The following is a 22895-nucleotide window of genomic DNA, read 5'->3' as shown; positions in this document are numbered from 1 at the left end:
AAATAAAAGTGATTCGTTTCCTATTTTTAAAACTAGGAAACTAAAACGATAAAAGGGAAATCAAATCAATTCGGAATAAAGAGTTTCTATATACTAAAATTATCAGAAAAATAAAATCTAAATGATGGGCATTTTTCCACGGCAAAAATAAAAACATCAGAAAAAAATATTTTCACAAATTTGTCTAAAAGATTTATTTTCTTTTGCAAATAATTTTCAAATGACCCTCTAAGTTTTAGGGTTCAAATAACTTTCAAAATGCCCGTATGTTTGAGGGTCATGTTCCTCCTCTCTTTTCTGTTTGACAGAATGTATTTCCCGACATTTCTTGAGTGGAGAAAAGAAAAAAAAATAGAATTGCAAATCAAAACCGAAAGTAATTCAAATGCCAGCTCCATTCCAATTCTTTATAGTTGAAGAAGTCATGTCATATTCTCTCTTTGTTTTTAAAGATTGAATTTGAATTCACCGGAGAAGGGAAAGTCATTTTATTCCCTCTCATTCAAAAAATTTGAAAAGTTTCAAATTTCACACAAGTTTCAATCACTCAAGCAAACAAACAAACAATCTAATAATTATTTTAACATTCCAAAATTTGGGATGTTACAAATAAGTTCCCACTAAGGCCCATAAGGTTTGAGAAGGAAAAAACACAAGGTGGAAAGAGTTTCCAAGTGGGAAGGTGGAATCCTACTCCAAGTAGGATTGGAGTAGGACTCCTCCACCTCCAATTTCGGCCAAACCTTTAGGTTTTGAGGCTGCCTCCTCCCCTCCCTCCCTCCTATATATAGGGGGTATTAGGGCTGATTTGAGACAACTTTTGACACGGCAGCCCGACCACATACCTCCACGGTTTTACCTCTAGATCGCGTTTCTGCGGAGCTCGGGCGGAGCCATGCTGAGATTAGATCATCACCAACCTCCGGAGCGTCGTCACGCTGCCGGAGAACTCATCTACCTCTCCGTCTCTCTTGTTGGATCAAGAAGGCCGAGATCATCGTCGAGCTGTACGTGTGCTGAACGCGGAGGTGTCGTCCGTTCGGCACTAGATCGGAGCGGATCGTGGGATGGATCGCGGGATGGTTCGTGGGACGGTTCGCGGGGCGGAACGAGGGACGTGAGGACGTTCCACTACATCAACCGCGTTCACTAACGTTTCTGCGGTGCGATCTACAAGGGTACGTAGATCGGAAATCCCCTCTTGTAGATGGACATCACCATGATAGGTCTTCGTGCGCGTAGGAAATTTTTTGTTTCCCATGCGACGTTCCCCAACATGAATAAGATCCTTCAAGTAAGTTGTCATCGGTGCAAGCAATAAAAATTGCTCTCTAATATGTACGATCTATTAGTGTGTGGAAAATAAGCTTTGTACGAACCTGTGATGAGGAAGACATAAAAGCGACAGACTGCATAATAAATTTCTTTATCACAGGAGGCAATATAAAGTGACGTTCCTCCGCACTAAGAGGACACACATTCAAACCTCAAAAGCGCATGACAACCTATGCTTCCCTCTACGAAGGGCCTATCTTGTACCTTTACTTTTTGCCCTTGTAAGAGTCATGGTGATCTTCACCAATTCCCTATTTTTGCCTTTGTCTTGGCTACCGTCACATGCTTGGGAAAGATCTATATTCATATATCAACTTGGAGTTGAGTACTCATGCTTTATTATTGTTGACTTTACCCTTGAGGTAAACCGTTGGGAGGCAAAACTATAAGCCCCTATCTTCCTGTGTGTCCAGCTGAAACTTCGACACCATGCGTACCACGTGAGTTGTAACAATTGTGGAAAACAAAAGAGATGATTGAGTATGTGGATTTGCCTTACAAGCTCTTATTTGACTCTTTCTGATATTGTGATTAATTTCAATTGCTTTAATGACTTTGGACTGTTGTTGGTTACTTCTCGGTAAGGTTTTTTGCTTCATGCTTTACTTTGTGAAGAAATTGTTACTTTCCCATAAGAGTCTTTATGATGTATTGTTGTTCTATGTGTGATCATGATGCCCTCATGTCCGTATTATGTTTTTTGACACCTCCGTCCCCAAACATGTGGACATGTTTATGGAACTTGGTTTTCGCTTGAGGACAAGCGAGGTCTAAGCTTGGGGGAATTGATACGTCCATTTTGCATCATGCTTTCATGTTGATATTTATTGCTTTATGGGCTGTTATATTACTTTGTGGTACCATATTTATGCATTTTCTCTCTTATTTTGCAAGGTTTATTTGAAGAGGGAGAATTCAGGCAGCTGGAATTCTGGACTGGAAAAGGAGCAAATCTTAGTCCACTATTCTGCACATCTCCAAATGCCCTGTAAAGTTACGTGGATTTTTTTGGGATTATATAAAAAATACTGGGTGTTGGGGATATTATCTGCGGTGTGACCCGCCCTAGTTGGGCCGGGTCATCAAGTAGGCGACTCATCCTATGACGATTTAAGCTTTGGCCCAATAGGCCAGGGAGTTGGATGGCGGTTCAAGATACTCGTGGAGAACCAATTATCGGGGAGTACTCCAGTCTAGAAAAGCACGGCGACTTAGTGATAGAAAGAATCATGACTTGCGTGATGGAAAGGACTCTTGTAAACCCTAAGGGCTCGACCTATATATAAAGGCGAGTCCCAGGGAAGGAGGGGCAGGTTAGAAATCATCGAGTACTAGGTCGGGCGAGTTACGCCCTCCTTGTAATCGACACACCATCAATACAACACAAAGTAGGACGTAGGCTTGTACCTCCTCATGAGGGGCCGAACGTGGGTAAAACTCTGTCTCGCTCCCGTTCAACCCCTTTGAGTTGCCACCAGGGTGCGATGGCTCTAACACTAAGTCCTTTCACGAGGACATCTGCCGTGACAAAAATACGACAGTTGGCGCCCACCTTGGGGCCTGCGCACGGTGGAGTTGAGTTCTCAAAGGGAGCCCTACCAGGGTCAGGGAGCTACGCAGCGGGGCTCATGACTCGGAGCCGCCGCGGGAAGTACTACATCAATAACTCACTGTGGGGGCCCGAGGCCGATTCAATTGAATCCGGCTACAGAATCCCCTTCGGCAAGATCAACATCTTTGTCAGCATGGTTGGATCGCCTATGCCAGAGCCGGACATCTTAACCGACATCGTCGAGCCGGCTAGGTATGTCCGCCCTGTCGCGACGCCAAATCTAACCCGCCCGGTCTTTGTTGGTTTCACACAGGGATCTGAGGAACCAGAACGATCGGCGACTCAGGAGACCACGCCGGTTAACACTGATGACGAATCATCCATGGGCGACTCAGATTCAATTCAGTCTCTACATGGGGGCTGCCTCGGAGGCCTGTCACTAGCAATGGACCCCGAGGTTCTCGACCAGACCCGCCGTCAGATCACCGTCTACATGGCAGGGGCGACTCAGCCCCCGCCAAACCCGGCAGGCAATGACGGGACTGGCGAAACATCCAGAAGCCCAGCTGCGATCTTGGTGGAATTGGCGGCACAGATAACAAGGCTCATGGCAAGCCATGTAACAGCAAAAAACCAGGACACGATAAATGCCGAGTTAACAAAGCTAAGAGATGGGGTGGCAAAGGCACAGCGAGACGCTGAAATATAAGCCGTCAGGATCGAGACCCGGCAAGCTCAAATCACCGCTGAGGCAGCCCACTTGAACACCGAAAACTGGCAACTCGAGAGACATCAGCGCGCATCTGACGCTGTCCATCAGCGGAGGCCTCAGGGGCGTTTACCCCCTGATCTCAACCCTACCTGCCTATTCGACACTCTACGTACTCCTGGGGCAGGAGACGCTCTGGGAGGAGGGCTGGGCGAGCCGCCAAACCCGCTGCTTCAGCCAACGGTTGATCGCGTCCCTCGTTTCCAGACACCTCGAGGTCATTTTTCCATCCCGGTGGACAACGTGCTCGCCGTGACTCACCATTTAGAGTCCCTTCCGATTCATGGCAACACCCCGGCTGAAATAGAAGCAAGGAACACCATTGAGATGTTGAAGACGGCGGTGGTTCAAAACGCCCAGTTCTCGTACAGCCTCGATCGGCTGCACTCCATCCCCCAGGCAAGCCGCACCAGGAGCCGGCCAGAGGACCAGCCCGCCATAACCAGTGGACCGCAAGCCCTTACCCAGGTTAACCCGCCTGACCATCGGGACCCGCCGGGTCGGGATCACCCAGACATCCAAACCGGCACATCACCGCTTGTTGGAGGCGGCAGGCAGGTAGGGGTGCCATGCTTGGCCCCTGCCCTTCGCAATGAGCGAATGCTGAAGGATTTTAAGGGACCAAGAAAGGTGCCTAACTACACCCCGGACCTTGAGCCGACGTCATGGGTTGAGAGTTACGAAATCGCCATGGACATGCTCGATGTAAATGAAGCAATCTGCGCCAGGTACTTTACAATGATGCTCGAGTGAACGGCGCGTACTTGGTTGAAAAACCTGCCCCCCAACTCCATCCAAACTTGGGCTGAATTGAAAGAGCGTATCATCAAAAACTTCCGGGGAACTTGCAAGCGCCCAATGATAATAGTCGATTTACAGCACTGCGTTCAGCGCCCTGATGAGTCAGCTCACCACTGGACGTGGCGGGTCGCGGAAATCATTCACTCGTCGGATGGCATCACGGCGGCTCAGGCTATGCTGATCTTGGAGCAAAACTGTCACTATAAGCCCTTGGTACAGAAGTTGGGGCGACTCAAGCGAAAGGTCCAGGATATGGGGGAACTAATGGACACCCTCACTAGGTACGCTGAGGCGGACGATACCAAAGATCCAGGAGAGGATGGTGGCAAGGCCAATTCGCCGAGGAAAGGCGAGTCATCCAAAAATCATACCCGGTTTCAGGGACGTGCCCGCCATAATCACGGAGGGAATGGCAAGAGAAGGCAGCAGGAAGAATCCACGGACTTCGTCGCCAACACCAATGCCAACAACGGCAACCAGCGCCAGAAGAAGAGGGGTTACAGTGGCAAGAAGCCGGGCAATTATAACGAGATACTCAAGGGCCCCTGCCCGCACCACGCCATGGCGGACGGACCGGCGACTCACTCCTGGGAAGACTGTTACATGATGCGGGAATTTCGGGCGGAGGCGATAAAAAAACTGGAAAAACGGTGACCAGACCAACGACACGAACAGTTTGGTGCACCTAATCAACGCCAGAACCCGTTCGGCGGCTTCCCCGAACCGGGGGCTCAGGGTGGCTCGCAGCCAAGCAGCGGCCAATATCCAGTGCATAACCAACAGCGATATAACCCGCCCGGGGTCTTTCAACAGCCACCCCCACACGGGGCTCCACACGGGCAAGATGATAATGGCGGTTTCCGCAACAATCCCAAACAATTAAGCAACGGGCAATACCACGTCTTCACCACGAATGCCTGCAAGTGTGATAAAAAGGTGAATCACCGAGCGTACAGTGTATCTGAGCCGGCGCTCCCTAGGTACCTCCATTGGTCCGAGCAGATTATATGGTGGAGTAGGGAGGATCACCCGCCCAGAGTTGACAACCCCGGCGACTTAGCGTTGGTCATAGCTCCTCAAGTCGGGGGATAAACCTTATCAAAGGTACTGATGGATGGTGGTAGCAGCATCAACATACTATACTTCGACACTTTTCGAAGGATAAACCTGCTGGAGAAAGATTTAATGCCGTCAACCACGATATTCCATGGAATTGTCCCAGGTAAATCGGCATACCCCATAGGCCAGGTTAAACTCACAATTGCGTTTGGAACAACATCTAATTACAGGAGTGAGTCGCTTATGTTTGAGGTGGTCAAGTTAAAGAGCCCCTATCATGCGTTGTTTGGGCGACCGGCTTACGCCTGTTTCATGGCTCGCCCCTACTATGTTTACCTTAAACTCAAGATGCCCGGTCCTAAGGGGCCCATCATGGTTGATGGTGACAGGAGGATAGCAAGAAAGTGTGAAGAAGGGGATGCGGCTTATGCAGAAGTCTCGTGCGCTGCAGAAGAGCTCAAATATCACGAGGCCAATGTTGATCCAGCGGATATGTCACCTCCAAAGAATCCAACAACAGACGCTGAGCCGCCCCTCAAGTTCAAACCAACAGATGACACTAAGATAGTGGATTTCGTCCCTAGCGACTCAACCAAGCAGTTCACTATCGGGGCGGGTCTGGACCCCAAATAGGAAAGCGCGCTCATCGAATTCATCCGTGAGAATCGGGACATCTTCGCGTGGAAACCTTCTGACATGCCTGGTGTACCGAGAGAATTCGCTGAGCACCATCTTAATGTTGACCCAAAAGCAAAGCCGATTCAGCAATATCTTCGCAGGTTCAATGAGGAACGACGCAAGGCAATCGGGGAAGAAGTCGCCCGTCTTTTGGCCGCCGGATTCATCGTAGAGGTCTTCCACCCCAAATGGTTGGCTAACCCGGTCCTGGTGCTCAAGAAGAACGGCACCTTCCGCATGTGCATTGATTACACAGATCTTAACAAAGCCTGTCCAAAGGACCCTTTCGCCCTTCCCCGCATCGATCAAATCATTGATTGAGTGGCGGGCTGCGAGCGTTTGTGTTTCCTGGACGCTTATTCCGGATATCATCAAATCAAGATGGTTGTGGAAGATCAGGAGAAGACAACTTTTATAACCCCCTTTGGGGCTTTTTGTTATGTGTCCATGCCGTTTGGGCTCAAAAGCGCTCGGGTGACTTACCAGCGCTGCATCCAAAATTGTATCCATGGCCAATTGGACGCAACGTCCACGCTTACGTTGATGACATTGTGATTAAAACTCATAGGAAGGAGACGCTCTTGGAAGATTTAAGGGAAACTTTTGACAATCTGCGGGTATACCAGATGAAGCTTAATCCCACCAAGTGTGTCTTTGGCGTTCCCGCAGGAAAATTGTTGGGTTTCCTGGTGTCTGAGCGCGGCATCGAAGTCAACCCGGACAAAATCGAGGCGATTACTTCGCTTGGGAAACCAGCGAATATCAATCAAGTTCAGCGGATGGCGGGTCGTATCGCGGCTTTAAGTCGCTTCATAAGCCGCCTGGGAGAAAAAGGTATTCCCCTTTATCAGTTGCTTAAGAAATCTGACCGTTTTGTTTGGACAGACGAAGCCAATGAAGCTTTTGAAGCCTTGAAGCAGCAGCTGGTCAACCCGCCGGTTTTGGCCACCCCGACTGAAAAGGAGCCCATGCTTCTGTACATTGCGGCAAACTCCAAGGCGGTGAGTGTGGCAGTGGCCGTCGAGAGGAAGGAAGAAGGGAAGGAATATCCGATGCAACGCCCGGTGTATTTCATTAGTGAGGTGCTAACTCTCTCCAAGCAACGATATCCGCACTAGCAGAAGCTGGTCTATGGGGTCTTTATGGCGAGTCGAAAGCTCAAACACTATTTCCAAGAGCATCCCATCACGATGGTTAGCTCCGCTCCTCTCGGGGACATCATCCAAAACCGAGAAGCAACAGGGTGAATCGCCAAATGGGCGATCGAACTTGGGCCGCACCACGTGCGATACACCCCTCGCACGGCTATCAAGTCTCAGGCCTTGGTTGACTTCGTCAACGATTGGACCGAGTTATAGTTTCCGGAAGACAGGCCCGACCTCACATACTGGACTATTTACTTTGACGGGTCTAGGCAGTTGGAAGGCTCGGGGGCTGGCGTGGTGTTGATTTCACCCCAGGGAGACAAATTTTGTTATGTTCTCCGACTCATGTTTCCATGCACCAACAACGCTGCGGAGTACGAAGCCTTGCTTCATGGTTTGCGACTCGCCAAGGAGATGAACCTCACGCGTGTCAGATGTCTCGGCGATTCTGATCTGGTGGCTCAGCAAGTTTCAGGTACTTGGGACTCTCGGGACCCCGTGATGGCGGCTTACAGAAGGGTTGTGTCCGATGTGGCGGGTCATTTCCATGGCTATCAAGTCGACCATATCGACCGGCGCCTTAATGAAGCAGCTGATGCCCATTCACGTCTCGGTTCACAACGTAAGCCGGTTCCTCCCAATGTCTTTTTGGATATTTTGCATAATCCTTCCGTAAGGCTGCCCTCAGAAGAGGAGTTGGCAATACCAGACCCTGAGTCCCAGTTTGTGGCGGCTCTCCGTGTTATGCCGGATTGGGTTCTTCCGTATTTGGCATATCTTGCACGAGGCGGGTTACCTTCGGATGAGGTGTTGGCTCGCCAAATTGTCCGTCGGAGCAAATCCATGGTCATCATCAATGGCGAGTTGTATAAGAGAAGCACTTTTGGGGTATTCCAACGATGTGTTTCTTTCATAGAAGGATGCGTGATTCTAAACGACATCCATGCCGGAGATTGTGGGCATCATGATGGGTCACGCTCCCTGGTCTCGAAGGCGTTCCGCCACGGTTTCTTTTGGTTGACGGCTCATGCAGATGCAAAAGAGATAGTTCGTCGATGTGATGGTTGCCAACGTTACACACGCCAGGCTCATGTGCCAGCTCAAGAACTAAGGATGATACCTATTACTTGGCCTTTCGTGGTCTGGGGGCTAGACATGGTTGGCCCCTTTAAGATGTCGTCCAACAAAAAAACTCATCTGCTGGTGGCGGTTGATAAATTTACCAATTGGGTCGAAGCAGAACCTGTTGGTGCTTGTGATGCGGAAACAGCGGTCAAGTTCTTGAAAAAACTGATTTTCCTGTTCGGATATCCGCACAGCATTATTACTGATAATGGTACTAATCTATCGCAAGGTGCGATGCAGGAGTTTTGCCACCGAGAGCACATCCGGCTTGATGTATCTGCAGTTGCTCATCCACAATCTAATGGGCAGGCGGAACGGGCGAATCAGGAAGTATTGCGAGGAATCAAACCTCGACTTATGGTTCCCATGGAACGCACCCCAGGGTGTTGGGTTGAGGAGTTGCCTTCAGTACTATGGAGCATCTGGACCACCCCAAACCGTTCTACGGGTTTTACTCCATTTTTCCTGGTATACGGAGCAGAAGCTGTTCTTCCCACTGACATTAGGCATGACTCGCCCAGAATTGCTGCTTATGTGGAACAGGACAACGAGTTGGCGCGTCAAGATTCTTTGGACGCTTTGGAGGAATCACGCGACTTGGCTGTCGCCCGATCGGCTATTTATCAGCAGGACTTGCAGCGTTACCACAACCGCCGGGTCAAGAGCCGAACCTTTCAGGAGGGCGACTTAGTGCTTCGATTGATCCAAGATCGCACTGGCATGCATAAGTTATCACCACCATGGGAAGGACCGTTCATCGTCAGCAAAAGCCTTCGCAACGGGTCATACTATCTGGTGGATCTTCGGCCTGATCAGCCAACCACGGAGGCTGAGTCAACTCGCCCCTGGAATATAGCCCACTTACGGCCTTATTACACTTGAGCTATTGGCTCTGCTTTTTTGTAAGTTTTTCATTCTTATGAAGCAATAAAATTGATGCCCACAAGCTCGGGGCTTTCCTGCTATTTCATCTTACTAGAAGTATGGATCTTTTTGCTCCTCAACAAGTCGTCCAAGCATGGACGCTATTAATACCAGAGAGCATAAGTCGCCATGATGCACTTATTAAAACACTGGGTATCGATAAGCCAAAGAGGATCAAGTCGCTATAAGCGCGTGATTCAAACATAGGCGCGTTATATGATTCTGTGGATTAGGCCGGCTTACTTGGGGGCTATTTGTTCCCAAGTCGTTTTGTGGTAATAGCGTATACGCTCCTACAATCCTATGACCGGTCTTTCCCCTAATCATAGGTCACTTGGGGCCTTCCTCTCACTGAGACCAGCCTTACTACCCATTTGGCCTGCGAAAAATTACCGCATTACAAATGGTTATACTGGACTGTGTGTTGGCCGAATCGCCATATGGACCCATGAACTCTTGGCGAGTTACTCCGCTTTATGGACCCTGAACTCGCCTTGGTTAAAACATGTCTGGTACCGGCTAGCGCCCCACATGGAAAATAGAGAAACCATTGGTTCAGTGAACCTGCTTTATTGAAGCTTGACTCGTGCCTGATCAGCCAGTCTAAACACTTGAGCTTTTTTATACAAAAAGTCTCCCTCGAGTAGCACTTCAGTTTATATAACTCATCCTATCCTGTCGCGACTTGAATGAGTCGACGAAATTCTTATTTTTCACCTTCCTGGCACTGCGACAAGGTTTTTCAATTTTTTCCGACTCACCCTAACATCTTGAGTCGGTTATTATTTATTATCATCCATTACTCACTGAGATGGTTTGATGTATGTTTTTAAGCCTAACAGGTTGATGATCAAAATCATTATCGCCATGGCGGGTCAAGCATCATAAGACACCCTGAGGGCGACACAAGGGTTTTAAAGAAATCACAGAACAAGGTTGTTTTCTACGAATGACTTATTACATGGCTCTGATGGCCAAATCCATGAAGAACTACTCTGCTGATGTCCCCTGGTCAGCTTGCTTTGAGTTGTGACCGACTTCAATTTGCAAGTCGCCCAATACCCAATTACACTTGGATAAAGCGGCAAATTCATCTTCATCGTTCAGAAATGATGAGAGATCCGCCTCCAAATCAAAAGGGTTCTTGGGTCGACGCGGAGTCAAGCTGGTTGTCACAAAGGTTGGCGGATTTACTTTCTTATTTTTGTCATCATAAGCAGCTTGATACTTGGATAAGTCCAAGCTTGCTGCAAGCTGAGTCGCCGCCAAGCGGGATTCTTTGACAACGCGCTAGTAATCCTCTTGAGAAAATTCTGACCCGTCGTCCTTGAGCTGGGGAAAGCATGCTGCTACTTCTTCGGGTTTCAACTCTGGAGCGTATGCTAAGCACCGACTCAACATAGTCAGTACCCCTTTTTGGGCAGCTGACCGGGTTAGCTCACCGATCTGAGGCAGAAGGGTAGATAAGCAGCCAAGCATCTTTTTGATTAATGTTATGGGTTCCTTAGCACCCATCACTGCCTTCACGGTCAGCACGCTTCCGGTATACAGTTGCTCTGTTAATGTGTAAATCGCCTTCAGCATCAGGAAGCAATCATTCTGAAGGTTGACTTCTTCATACTAACTTATTTATTTACAAAGTGCAAGATCAGGGTTTTGCTTCTTACCAAAGATAGTCTGTGCCATGTTGGAGATATGTTGCTTTAAGCCGGCCAGCTCTTGTTGCATGGTTTCCAATTTCGCTTCAGCCTTTTCCGCTCACTTTACCGCGGCGTCTTGATCAGCTTGAGCCTTCTTGTGGGCGGCCTTCAGCTTCTCCATCTCAGATAAGATTATTTGATATTTTTCTTCTGATTTTGCCCGTGCATCTTGCTGATCGGTTAAACTTTTCTGTAAGTCGCCAAATGCCGACTCAGCTTGGGCAAGAGATTCCTGTCAAAATATATTTTCAAGGGGCAAGTCTCAGAATTATTGCAAGCAACATCTCTGACACTTGGGGGCTAATGTATAATTTTTTTGACAAAATTATACAGTATCAAGACCCGGCTCATCTTTTAACAGATGACCCGGCCCTTGGGGGTTACAGGTCGAAAGATTTTTTCTAATAACAAGACCCGGCTCATCTTTCAACAAGATGACCCGGCCCTTGGGGGTTACAGGTTGAAATATTTTTCTAATATCAAGACCCGGCTCATCTTTTAACAGATGACCCGACCCTTGGGGTTACAGGTCGAAAGATTTTTCTAATATGAAGACCGGGCTCATCTTTTAACAGATGACCCGGCCCTTGGGGGTTACAGGTTGAAAGATTTTTCTACTATCAAGACTCGGCTCATCTTTTAACAAATGACCCGGCCCTTGGGGGTTAATGAGGATAGTATGCATTAAGGCGTACCTCATGTCTGTTCTTCATCATAAGGAGCAGGCTCTTTTCCATTTCATAACTCGCCTCCAGGCGACTTGCAAAGCCAGAGCAGAGCTCTTTAAATTCAAGATTTTCATATTGGGATAGCTTGGCCTTGGAAATTTCATGTTCAATAGAAGGTTGGGCTGATGTTGATACGTGCCTCGACAAGACTGCTGAAGCCGGCTTAGAGAAGCGAGTACCAGTGATGATTACAGCATATGGATCCTCTGCCGTTCTCAACGGACTCGGTGGATTGGGCATTTCCATGCCTTCCTTGGGCGAATTCGGTAGATCCGCTTGATCATCAGATTTATCCTTGGCCGGGTTATCCTGAGTCGGCGCCGGTTTTTCAATAGGCTCCGGAGCAGTAGTGGAAGTTGACCCGCCAGTTTTTCTCTTGTTCGCTTGTGCCCTAAAGGAGAAGGGGGTGCGCTTAAAAACATACATCATCATTATCAGAATAATTGAAGTACTATAAGAACTTACCCTGGAACGCGGATCATCGGTGGAAGAGCTGACAATGCCTCAAGATAAGAGCGAGTTATAAATATGATCCAAAAGGAAACGAAAGGGAATGCTGTTAAAAGGATACCTCATTCTGCCTCTTCTTGGTAGGAGTTTTCGTTGGTAACTCGGACACCAAGTCTCCAGAATGACTCCGAGTTTTCCGATCGAAAACATATTGCGTTTTCTTCAAAAGGAAATTAGGATCCAAACAAGCATTTGGGTGAGACATGGGAACCTTCCCACAAATCCACCTGGTCGGCTTAGGCGGAGGAGAAGATGAGTCGGAGGGAACAGAAATTACCTCGACGGAGTCTTCCTGGTTTTCGTTGTCCTCATTCTACACAAGAGATACGGAGGTGCAAACACAAAATTATAGCAATGAATGGCAAGACAAAGAAGATATAATTTTTTACCTCTGAAAGTACATCGCCGACTTGGGATTCGTCCGCATCAGACGGTTCAGTAACGGTGGCTTTGCCTTTGCCCTTGGTTTTCTTCTTTGGGGGCGGCTTGGCTTGCTTCAGGGCCATCTTTTTCGGCCTCTTGGACCAGAATTTGTCACCTTTCTGAAGTGGCATTTTTATTATGAGGATCATAATGCAAGTAAGTCGGAAGGAATAAAGTAAAGGCGGGTCAAGTTTTTTTACCTTAGGTGCCGGGTTGATCTTGCAGAATGGCTTAAGACCTATTTGGCCACACTTGGCCAAGGGCTCGCCGGTCAGCTTCTTGATGATGGACACGATGTCATTTTCTGTCAGTGTTGTACGGAAGTAACACTGGGGAGGGTCCAAGGTGCCATCAAACTCACATATTAAGCCATCTCGGCGACTTAAGGGGAGGATGCGCCATTCAACCCAGCAGCGGATCAACTCGATCCCGGTAAGACCGTTGTTTGTCAGAGATCGTAACTCGGATAGCACCGGGATAAAATCTGACTCCTCTTCTTCAGTAAGCTTGCCTGGAAGTTTAAAGTTCGTAGGAAGGCGTTCCTCCCTATAGCCAAGGAGCTTATTTTCACCCTCAGGAGAATTTTCTTGGCAGTAAAACCAAGACTCGCCCCAGCCTTTGGGATGGCTTGGCATGGCGAGTGATGGGAACGGGCTGTCCCTGCGGCATTGAACGTTAAAGCCTCCAAGTTCCAAGCTAGGGCCATTGGAAAATTCGGTCTGGCGATTCAAATGAAAGAAATACCAGAACAAAGGAACTGAAGGTTCCATCCGCAAGTAGGCTTCGTAGAACACTTGGAACTGACATAAGTTGCTAATCGAGTTAGGTCCTAAGTCTTGGAGGTGGACATTCATGAAGGTCATGGCGTCTCTGAGGAATTTTGACCCTGGCGGCTTAAACCCCCGTTCGAGATGCTCAGCAAAAACAACTATTTCCCCTTCCTTCGGGTTGGGAATCTCTTCTCCAAACTCGGAACACCATCCGATAACCTCTTTCGGGTCAAGATTTCCCATCTTTACATAGTCGTTCAGAAAAGCTTCATCAACTTTGGTCGGGAGCCAATCGGCTTTGAAAACAGTACCCATGGCTACAAAGGAAAAGATTACGGGTGACTAAGGGAGTTTGATGACTCGCCGACAAGGGGCCGGGTGAGAATACAAGGGTGATTTAGGAATTTCCTACTGCTTAAGAGAGACGACTCAGGGCTTGAGAGATGTTCGTTAAAATGTTGAATTACGGATCTACAAACAGGTTTTGTACAACAGGCAGTAACATATAGATCTACAGAGCAGGCAAAAGTGAATGAAAAAAGCCTAGATAAAGAAGAACAGCCTATGGCTAGGGTAAGAACAGTAAAGCTGATTTGACAGAAGCCTTTCTAGATCTTCAAACCGGAGCTAGTCAACTAAGGATATGGTCGATGCTACTGTGCCTACTGTTATCGTCGTGAACTAATTAGCGGTTATGGAGGCATTCGAGGTGTTCTAAGAAACCGGCAGGCAATGAACCTCGAGGAGCTAAGATCCACCTCTAATGGCGGAAGACTGACCTGGTGATGGCGACCGGAGGCGACCGAGGAAGATCCGCGGCGAGTGCTGGGCGCTTAGCTGGCGTGGAGATGCAGCGGATGTGGCGGCCGGAGGCGGAGGTCTTCGGGTGGCGACGGAGCTCTCGGTACAGTCGCAAGGAAGATGGGGTCGACGAGATGGGTAGGTGGAAATGTTCCCTGCCCCCTTCCCCCAGCCTATTTATTAGGTCGGGCGCTGGAATCAAGGTGCCTCGCGTGGGAACTGCCGACGGGATAAAGATTCGCTATAATGGCGCCCAAAATTTTCGAGATATCTCTGCCGAAGGATCCGTTGGGGATTGCATCATTATCTCTTCCGAGATTGAAGGGATAAGATGATGCCAACAAGAAGTGGTTCGGAGACTTGGATATCTCCTCAGCAGATGGTGGTTTAAGCGTATGATGCATAAAATGAGCAGAATGAGTCGCCCCTAACTAGGTAAGAGTATTGGCGTGAAGAGGTTCAACTCAATCTGGGGCCTAATGTTGGCGATATTATCTGCGGTGTGACCCGCCCTAGTTGGGCCGGGTCATCAAGTGGGCGACTCATCCTATGACGATTTAAGCTTTGGCCCAATAGGCTTGGGAGCTGGATGGCGGTTCAAGATCCTCGTGGAGAACCAATTATCAAGGAGTACTCCAGTCTTGGAAAGCACTGCGACTTAGAGATAGAAAGAATCATGACTTGCGTGATGGCAAGGACTCTTGTAAACCCTAAGGGCTCGACCTATATATAAAGGCGAGTCCCAGGGAAGGAGGGGCAGGTTAGAAATCATCGAGTAATAGGTCAGGTGAGTTACACCCTCCTTGTAATCGAAACACCATCAATACAACACAAAGCAGGACGTAGGATTTTACCTCCTCACGAGGGGCCGAACCTGGGTAAAACTCTGTCCCGCTCTCGTTCAACCCCTTTGAGTCGCCACCAGGGTGCGATGGCTCCAACACTAAGTCCTTTCACGAGGACATCTGCCGTGAGAAAACCACGACACTGGGCGAAAGAACTACCGGAGGGGGGCTGCCAGGGCGCCACAAGCCCTGCCACCACCACCACCCCCCTGGTGGCGGAGTGGGGGCTTGTGCGCTCCCTGACGTCCCACTAGCCCCCCTCTTTTGCTATATGAAGGGTTTTGGTCCAGAAAAAATCATACGGGAGCTTTTTCGTGGTTTCACCGCCGCCACGAGGTGGAACTTGAGCAGATCCAATCTAGAGCTCCGGCAGGACGATCCTGCCGGGGAAACTTTCCTCCCGGAGGGGGAAATCGTCGCCATCATCATCACCAACACTCCTCTCGTCGGAGGGGAGGCATCTTCATCAACATCTTCATCAGCACCATCTCCTCTCCAATCCCTAGTTCATCTCTTGTAACCAATCGTCGTCTCGCAACTCCAATTGGTACTTGTAAGGTTGCTAGTAGTGTTGATTACTCTTTGTAGTTGATGCTAGTTGGATTACTTGGTGGAAGAGTTTATGTTCAGATCCTTGATGCTATTCATTACACCTCTTATCATGATTATGATTATGCTTTGTGAGTAGTTACTTTTGTTCCTGAGGACATGGGATAAGTCATGCTGATAATAGTCATGTGAATTTGATATTCGTTCGGTATTTTGATATGTTGTATGTTGTCTTTTCCTCTAGTGGTGTTATGTGAACGTCGACTACATAACACTTCACCATATTTGGGCCTATAGGAAGGCATTGGGAAGTAGTAAGTAGATGATGGGTTGCTGGAGTGACAGAAGCTTAAACCCCAGTCTATGCGTTGCTTCGTAAGGGGCTGATTTGGATCCACTAGTTTAAAGCTATGGTTAGACTTTGTCTTAATTCTTCTTTTGTAGTTGACGATGCTTGCGAGAGAGGTTAATCATAAGTGGGATGCTTGTCCAAGTAAGGGTAGTACCCAAGCGCTGGTCCACCCAGATATCAAACTATCAAAGTAACGAACGCGAATCATATGAACATGATGAAACTAGCATGACAGAAATTCCCGTGTGTCCTCGGGAGCGTTTTTCCTCCTATAAGACTTTGTTCAGGCTTGTCCCTTCCTGCAAAAGGGATTGGGCCACTTGCTGCACCGTTGCTACTACTTGTTATTTGTTACTCTTTGCTTGCTACGTTTCACCTCGCTACACAATCACTTGTTACCGCTACTTTCAGTGCTTGCAGTTATTACCTTGCTGAAATCCGTTTATCAGAGCCTTCTGCTCCTCGTTGGGTTCGACACTCTTACTTATCGAAAGGACTACGATTGATCCCCTATACTTGTGGATCATTAGTGCCTCGCTACCCCTTCTGTCACTGGGTGAGGACACCGCACGGTATGAACCCAATGCCAAGCACTTCTCCCATTGCAAGAATTATAGATCAAGTTGGCCAAACGAAACCCACGACTTGAAGAGAATTACAAGGATACCAAATCATGCATATAAGAGATCAGAGGAAACTCAAATAATAATCATAGATAATTTGATCATAAATCCACAATTCATCGGATCTCGACAAACACACCGCAAAAGAGGATTACATCGGATAGATCTCCATGAAGATCATGGAGAACTTTGTATTGAAGATCCAAGAGAGAGAAGAAGCCATCTAGCTACTAGCTATGGACCCGACGGTCTGTGGTGAACTACTCATGCATCATCGGAGAGGCAACGGTGTTGATGAAGAAGCCCTGCGTGCCCGAATCCCCCCTTCGGCAGGGCACCAGAACGGTCCCGGGATGGGATCTTGCGGAGACACAAGCTTGCGGCGGCGGAAAAGTATTTTCGTGGTTCTCTCCCGTGGTTTCAGATTTTTAGGGAATCTATAGGCGGAAGAGGTAGGGTAAAGGAGCCACGGGGGGCCCACAAGCCTGGTAGGCGTGGCCCCCAGGCCGCGGCTAGGGGGCTTGTGGCCTCCCTCGGGAGCCTTTGCCTTGGTTCTCAAGTTCCCTGCGTATCTTCTATTCCGGAAAAATCATTCCGAAGATTTTATTCCGTTCGGACTCCGTTTGATATTCTTCTCTGAAAAGGGTCAAAAACACGGAAAAAACACGAACTGGCACTTGGCACTGAGTTAATAGGTTAGTCCCAAAAAAGATATAAAATGCATACGCAACATCCAAAGTTGACAAGATAATAGCATGGAACCATAAAAAATTATAGATACGTTGGAGATGTATCAAGCATCCCCAAGCTTAACTCCTGCTCGTCCTCGAGTAGGGAAGTGATAAAGACTGAATTTTTGATGTGGAATGCTACCTAACATATTTGTCCTTTGCAACTTCTTTCATGTGACATGAACGTTCAGATCCGTAAGATTCAAAACAATAGTTTGCTATTGACATGAAAACAATAATACTTCAAGCAAACTAGCAAGGTGATCATGAACTTTCGAAATAACAAGGCCAAAGAAAGTTTTCCCTACAAAATCATATAGTCTAGCTATGCTCCATCATCCCCACACAACGAATTTAAATCATGCACAACCCCGGTATTGCCCAAGTAATTGTTTTCGCACTCTTACTATCTCAAACCTTTTTCAACTCTCACACAATATATGACTGTGAGCCATGGATATAGCCCTATATGTGAAATAGAGTGTGGTGGAGGTTGTGAGGCAAAAGGAGGAGATGGTCACATCGACTCAGCGTATAAAAGGGCTATGGATATGCCCATCAATAGATATCAATGTGAATGAGTAGGGATTACCATGCAACAGATGCACTTAGAGCTATAAGTGTTTGAAAGCTCAAAAGGAGAACTAGTGGGTGTGCATCCAACTTGCTTGCTCACGAAGACCTAGGGCAATTTTGAGGAAGCCCATCATTGGAATATACAAGCCAAGTTATATAATGAAGATTCCCACTAGTATATGGAACTGTCAAAACAAGAGACTCTCAATCATGAAGAACATGGTGCTCTTTTGAAGCACAAGTGTGGGAAAAGATAGTAGCATTTTCCCTTCTCTCTTTTTATCTTTTTTTTATTTGGGCTCTTTGGCCTCTTTTCATTTTTTTGGTGGGCATCTTTGGCCTCTTTTTTTTGGTGAGCATCTTTGGACTCTTTTTTATTTTTTTTATTTCCTCGCATGGGACAATGCTCCAATAATGATGATCATCACACTTTTATTTACTCACAACTCAATACTTAGAGCAATGATGACTCTATAGGAAATGTCGTCGGCAGTGTACCGGGATGTGCAACGATCTAGCTTGGCGTGTGACGTTGAAACATCTCGCTAGCTATCTTACGATCATGCAATGGCAATATGTAAGTGATGACACAAGTCATGAGACGGAACGGTGGGAGTTGCATGGCAATATATCTCGGAATGGCTATGAAAATGCCATAATAGGTAGGTATGGTGGCTGTTTTGAGGAAGGTATATGGTGGGTTTGTGCACCGGCGGAAGTTGCGCAGCACTAGAGAGGCTAGCAATGGTGGAAGGTGAAAGTGCATCTATACCATGGACTCACATTAGTCATGAAGAACTCATATACTTATTGCGAAAGTTTTATTAGTAATCGAAACAAAGTGCTAAACGCATACTCCTAGGGGAAGGGTTGGTAGGTGTTAACCATCGCGCGATCCCGACCGCCACACAAAGGATGACAATCAATAAATCAATTATGCTCCGACTTCCTAACATAGCGGTTCACCATACGTGCATGCTACGAGAATCACTAACTTCAACACAATTATTTCTAGATTCACAACACCCTACTAACATAACACTAATATTACCATATCCATGTCTCAAAACTAATTGAGAGGAATCAAACTTCTCTTTACTAATCAATGCACATGAATATGGAAGTTTTTATTATATCCTCTTTGGATGCCTATCATCTTTAGGACTACTTTCATAGCACAAGCCAATTACCAAGTTACTCAGAGAGAGCACTCTCAGAAAGATATAAGTGAAGATCGAGAGTTCTTATTTCTCCAAAATATGACACCGTCGTGCTCCAAAAAGATCTAAGTGAAGCACTAGAGCAAAGTTATCTAGCTCAAAAGATATAAGCGCAGCACATGCAAGCTAAATTGCCTAACTCAAAAGATATAAGCGAAGCTCAATGAGTATTCTAGAAAATTCCCAATGAGTGCATGTCTCTCTCAAAAAGGTGTGCAGCAAGGATGATTGTGACACAACAAAAAGAAAAGACTCCTATAATACATGACGCTCCAAGCAGAACACGTATCATGTGGTGAATAAAAATATAGCTGCAAGTAACGTTACCGATGGATTGAAGATGAAAGAGGGGATGCCTTCCCGGGGCATCCCCAAGCTTAGGCTTTTTGGTGTCCTTGAATTTGGCTTGGGATGCCTTGGGCATCCCCAAGCTTGAGCTCTTTCCACTCGTTATCCCATTGTCCATGAGAACATCACCCAAAACTTGAAAAGTTCACAACACAAAACTTAAACAGAAACTCGTGATATCATTAGCACAAGAAAACAAACTACCAACTCTTTAGGTATTGTAGCAAACTTGATTTCTATTTATATTGGTGTTATATTACTGTATTCTCACTTTTCCATGGCTAGTACCCTCCCGATACTATCCATAGTTTCATCAAAATAAGCAACCAACACAACAAAAACAGAATATGTCAAAAACAGACCAGTCTGTAGCAATCTGTATACTTCGTATACTTCTGGTATCTCAAAAATTCTGAACAATTATGACAATTAGGGCAATTGGCATATCAACCATAAGCAAAAAAAATCAACTGCTCTTTCTGGATAGGAATGAAAAATAATTTCGTGAGCGCAAAGTTTTTGTCTTTTTCAACAAGATCAAACAACCATCTCCAAAACTAGTCATAAAGGTTTTACTTGGCTCAACCACAAAAAGAAACACAAAAAACACAATAATAACATAATTATGATGGTGTGGACACAAAAAAATAGAAATCAAAAAAGCAAAGATAAATTCATTGGGTTCCCTCCCAACAAGCGTTATTGTTTAACGCCCTTAGCTAGGCATAAGGCGATAAAATCAAGTATCGTCGTCTTTGGTGCTCAAACCATAAGTAGCCATCATCATGGATTCATAAGGCAATCTTATTTTCTTTCTAGGAAAATTTTCCATGCCCTTCTTTAATGGAAATTGAAATCTAATATTCCCTTCCTTCATATCGATGACAGCACCAATATTCCTTAGGAAAGGTCTACCAAGAATGATAGGACATGTCGGATTGCAATCAACATCAAGCACAATGAAATCTATGGGTACATAGTTCCTATTTGCAATAATAAGAACATCATTGATCCTTCCCATAGGTTTCTTAACAGTAGAATCCGCAATATGCAAATGAAGAGAGCACTCATCAATGTCATTGAAGCCTAGAACATCACATAAAGACTTTGGAATAGCTGAAACACTAGCACCCAAATCACACAAAGCATTGCATTCATAGTTTTTAATCTTGATTTTGATAGTAGGTTCCCACTCATCATGAAGTTTTCTAGGAATAGAAACTTCCAACTCAAGTTTCTCTTCAAGAGATTTCATCATAGCATCGACGATATGATCGGTAAAGGCCTTGTTTTGGCTATAAGTGTGTGGAGAGTTTAGCATGGATTGCATCAAGAAAATACATTCAATGAAAGAGGAAGTATCATAATTCAATTCCTTGAAATCCAAAGTAGTAATTTCATTACTACTCAAAGTTTTGATATCCTCTACTCCACTTTCAATGCTTTTAGCATCAAGATAGATAGACTCCTAATCATTGGGGCGTTTCTCAACCAAAGTGTATTCATATCCAGCCCCATCATCATTAGGATTGACATTAGAAAACAAGTATTCAATGGGAGTCACACCAAGCACTAAAAGATCTTCGTGATTCTCATCACGAGAACACGCCTTTTTAAGCCATTCATGTCTAGCACGAATTTGGGCGGTTCTTTCTTTACTCTCATTCATGGAAACACGCATAGCTTTTAAAGTTTCTTCCATATTAATCTTGGGAGGAGCACATCTCAATTTCAAAGCATCAATATCAAGAGACATTCTATCAACGGTCCTAGCCAAGTCATCATTTTTGAGCAGTTTTTCTTCTATGGACGCATTGAAAATCTTTTGCGAGTTGATAAACTATTTAATATTACTCTCAAGATCAGAGGGTAATTTATTGTAATTTCCATGAGCATTGTTGTAGGAATTGCCAAAGTGATTAGAGGGATTACTAGGAAAAGTCCTAGGAATAAAGTTTCCTCTATAAGGATTGTTGTTGCCAAAATTATTCCTACCAACAAAATTAACATCCAAGTTCTCATTGCTAATCTCAATCAAGGACGACAAGGGCATATCATTTGGATCTAAAGGAGCACATTTACTAGCAAACAATTTCATTAACTCATCCATCTTAGCACTCAAAGAGTTAATTTCTTCTATAGCATGCACTTTTTTACTAGTAGGTGACCTTTCAGTGTGCCATTGAGAATAGTTTGTCATGATATTGTCTAGGAGTTTTGTGGCTTCTCCTAATGTGATTTCCATGAAAGTTCCACCAAAGGCGGAATCCAGGATATTTCTAGAAGCAAAATTCAAACCAGCATAGAAGATTTATATAATCATCCAAAGACTCAAGCCATGAGCGGGACAATTTCTAATCATCAATTTCATTTTCTCCCAAGATTGTGCAACATGTTCATGATCTAGTTGCTTAAAATTCATGATATCATTATGGAGAGAGATACTTGGATATACTTGGATATATAAGCATCTTTGCACTTGTTCCAAGAATCAATACTATTTTTGGGCAAAGATGAAAACCAAGTTTTTGCTCGAACTCGCAATGAGAACGTAAATAGCTTCAATTTAATCACATCATTATCCACATATTTATTGTTTTGCATATCACATAACTCAATGAAGGTATTAGGATGGGATGCGGCATCTTCACTAGGAAGGCCGGAGAATTGCTCTTTCATAACAAGATTCAGCAAAGCAGCATTGATTTCATATGATTCCGCACTAGTGGCGGGAGCAATCGGAGTACTAATAAAATAATTATTATTAGTATTCGAGAAGTCACAAAGTTTGGTGTTTTAATTCATGGTGACTTCAGCAAGCAAACAAGCACACAAGCGAACAGAAAGCAAGCGAAAGAAAAGGGCGAACGAAAAAGGCAAATATTTTTGTATTTTTTTTCAGAAGTGGGGGAGAGGAAAATGAGAGGCAAAAAAGTAAATGCAAGAGATGAGTTTGCGATAGTTACTTGGACAAGCTTCACTTAGAATAATCCTCGGTGCCAGAAATTGACACGTTGAAGGAAGACTATTCTTGACTTGATACTCCCCCGCAACGGTGCCAGAAATTCTTCTTGCTACCTCTTGAGCTTGCGTTGGTTTTTCCCTTGAAGAGGACAGGGTGATGCACTACAGTAGCAGTAAGTATTTCCCTCAGTTTGAGAACCAAGGTATCAATCCAGTAGGAGTATCAAGGCAAGTCACCAATGTACCTGCGCAAAAACAAACAAACTTGCACCCAACGCTATAAAGGGGTTGTCAATCCCTTCACGATTAATTGCAAGGTGAGATCTCAAGGTGGAAAGTGCAACAAAGTAAAAGTGTAGAGCTGAAG

The 22895-nt window shown here is 45.8% G+C and overlaps 1 pseudogene; it reads left to right on the top strand.

Annotated features, from left to right (window-relative positions):
* Positions 1–14304: 14304 nt before the first annotated feature.
* LOC123441487 overlaps positions 14305–22895 on the top strand; it is a 32325-nt pseudogene continuing 23734 nt past the window's right edge.

Source organism: Hordeum vulgare, chromosome 3H (assembly GCF_904849725.1).
Source record: "Hordeum vulgare subsp. vulgare chromosome 3H, MorexV3_pseudomolecules_assembly, whole genome shotgun sequence".
Taxonomy (NCBI): domain Eukaryota; kingdom Viridiplantae; phylum Streptophyta; class Magnoliopsida; order Poales; family Poaceae; genus Hordeum; species Hordeum vulgare.
The sequence above is the reverse complement of the archived record's forward strand: the minus strand, read 5'-3'. Positions and strand labels throughout refer to the sequence as shown.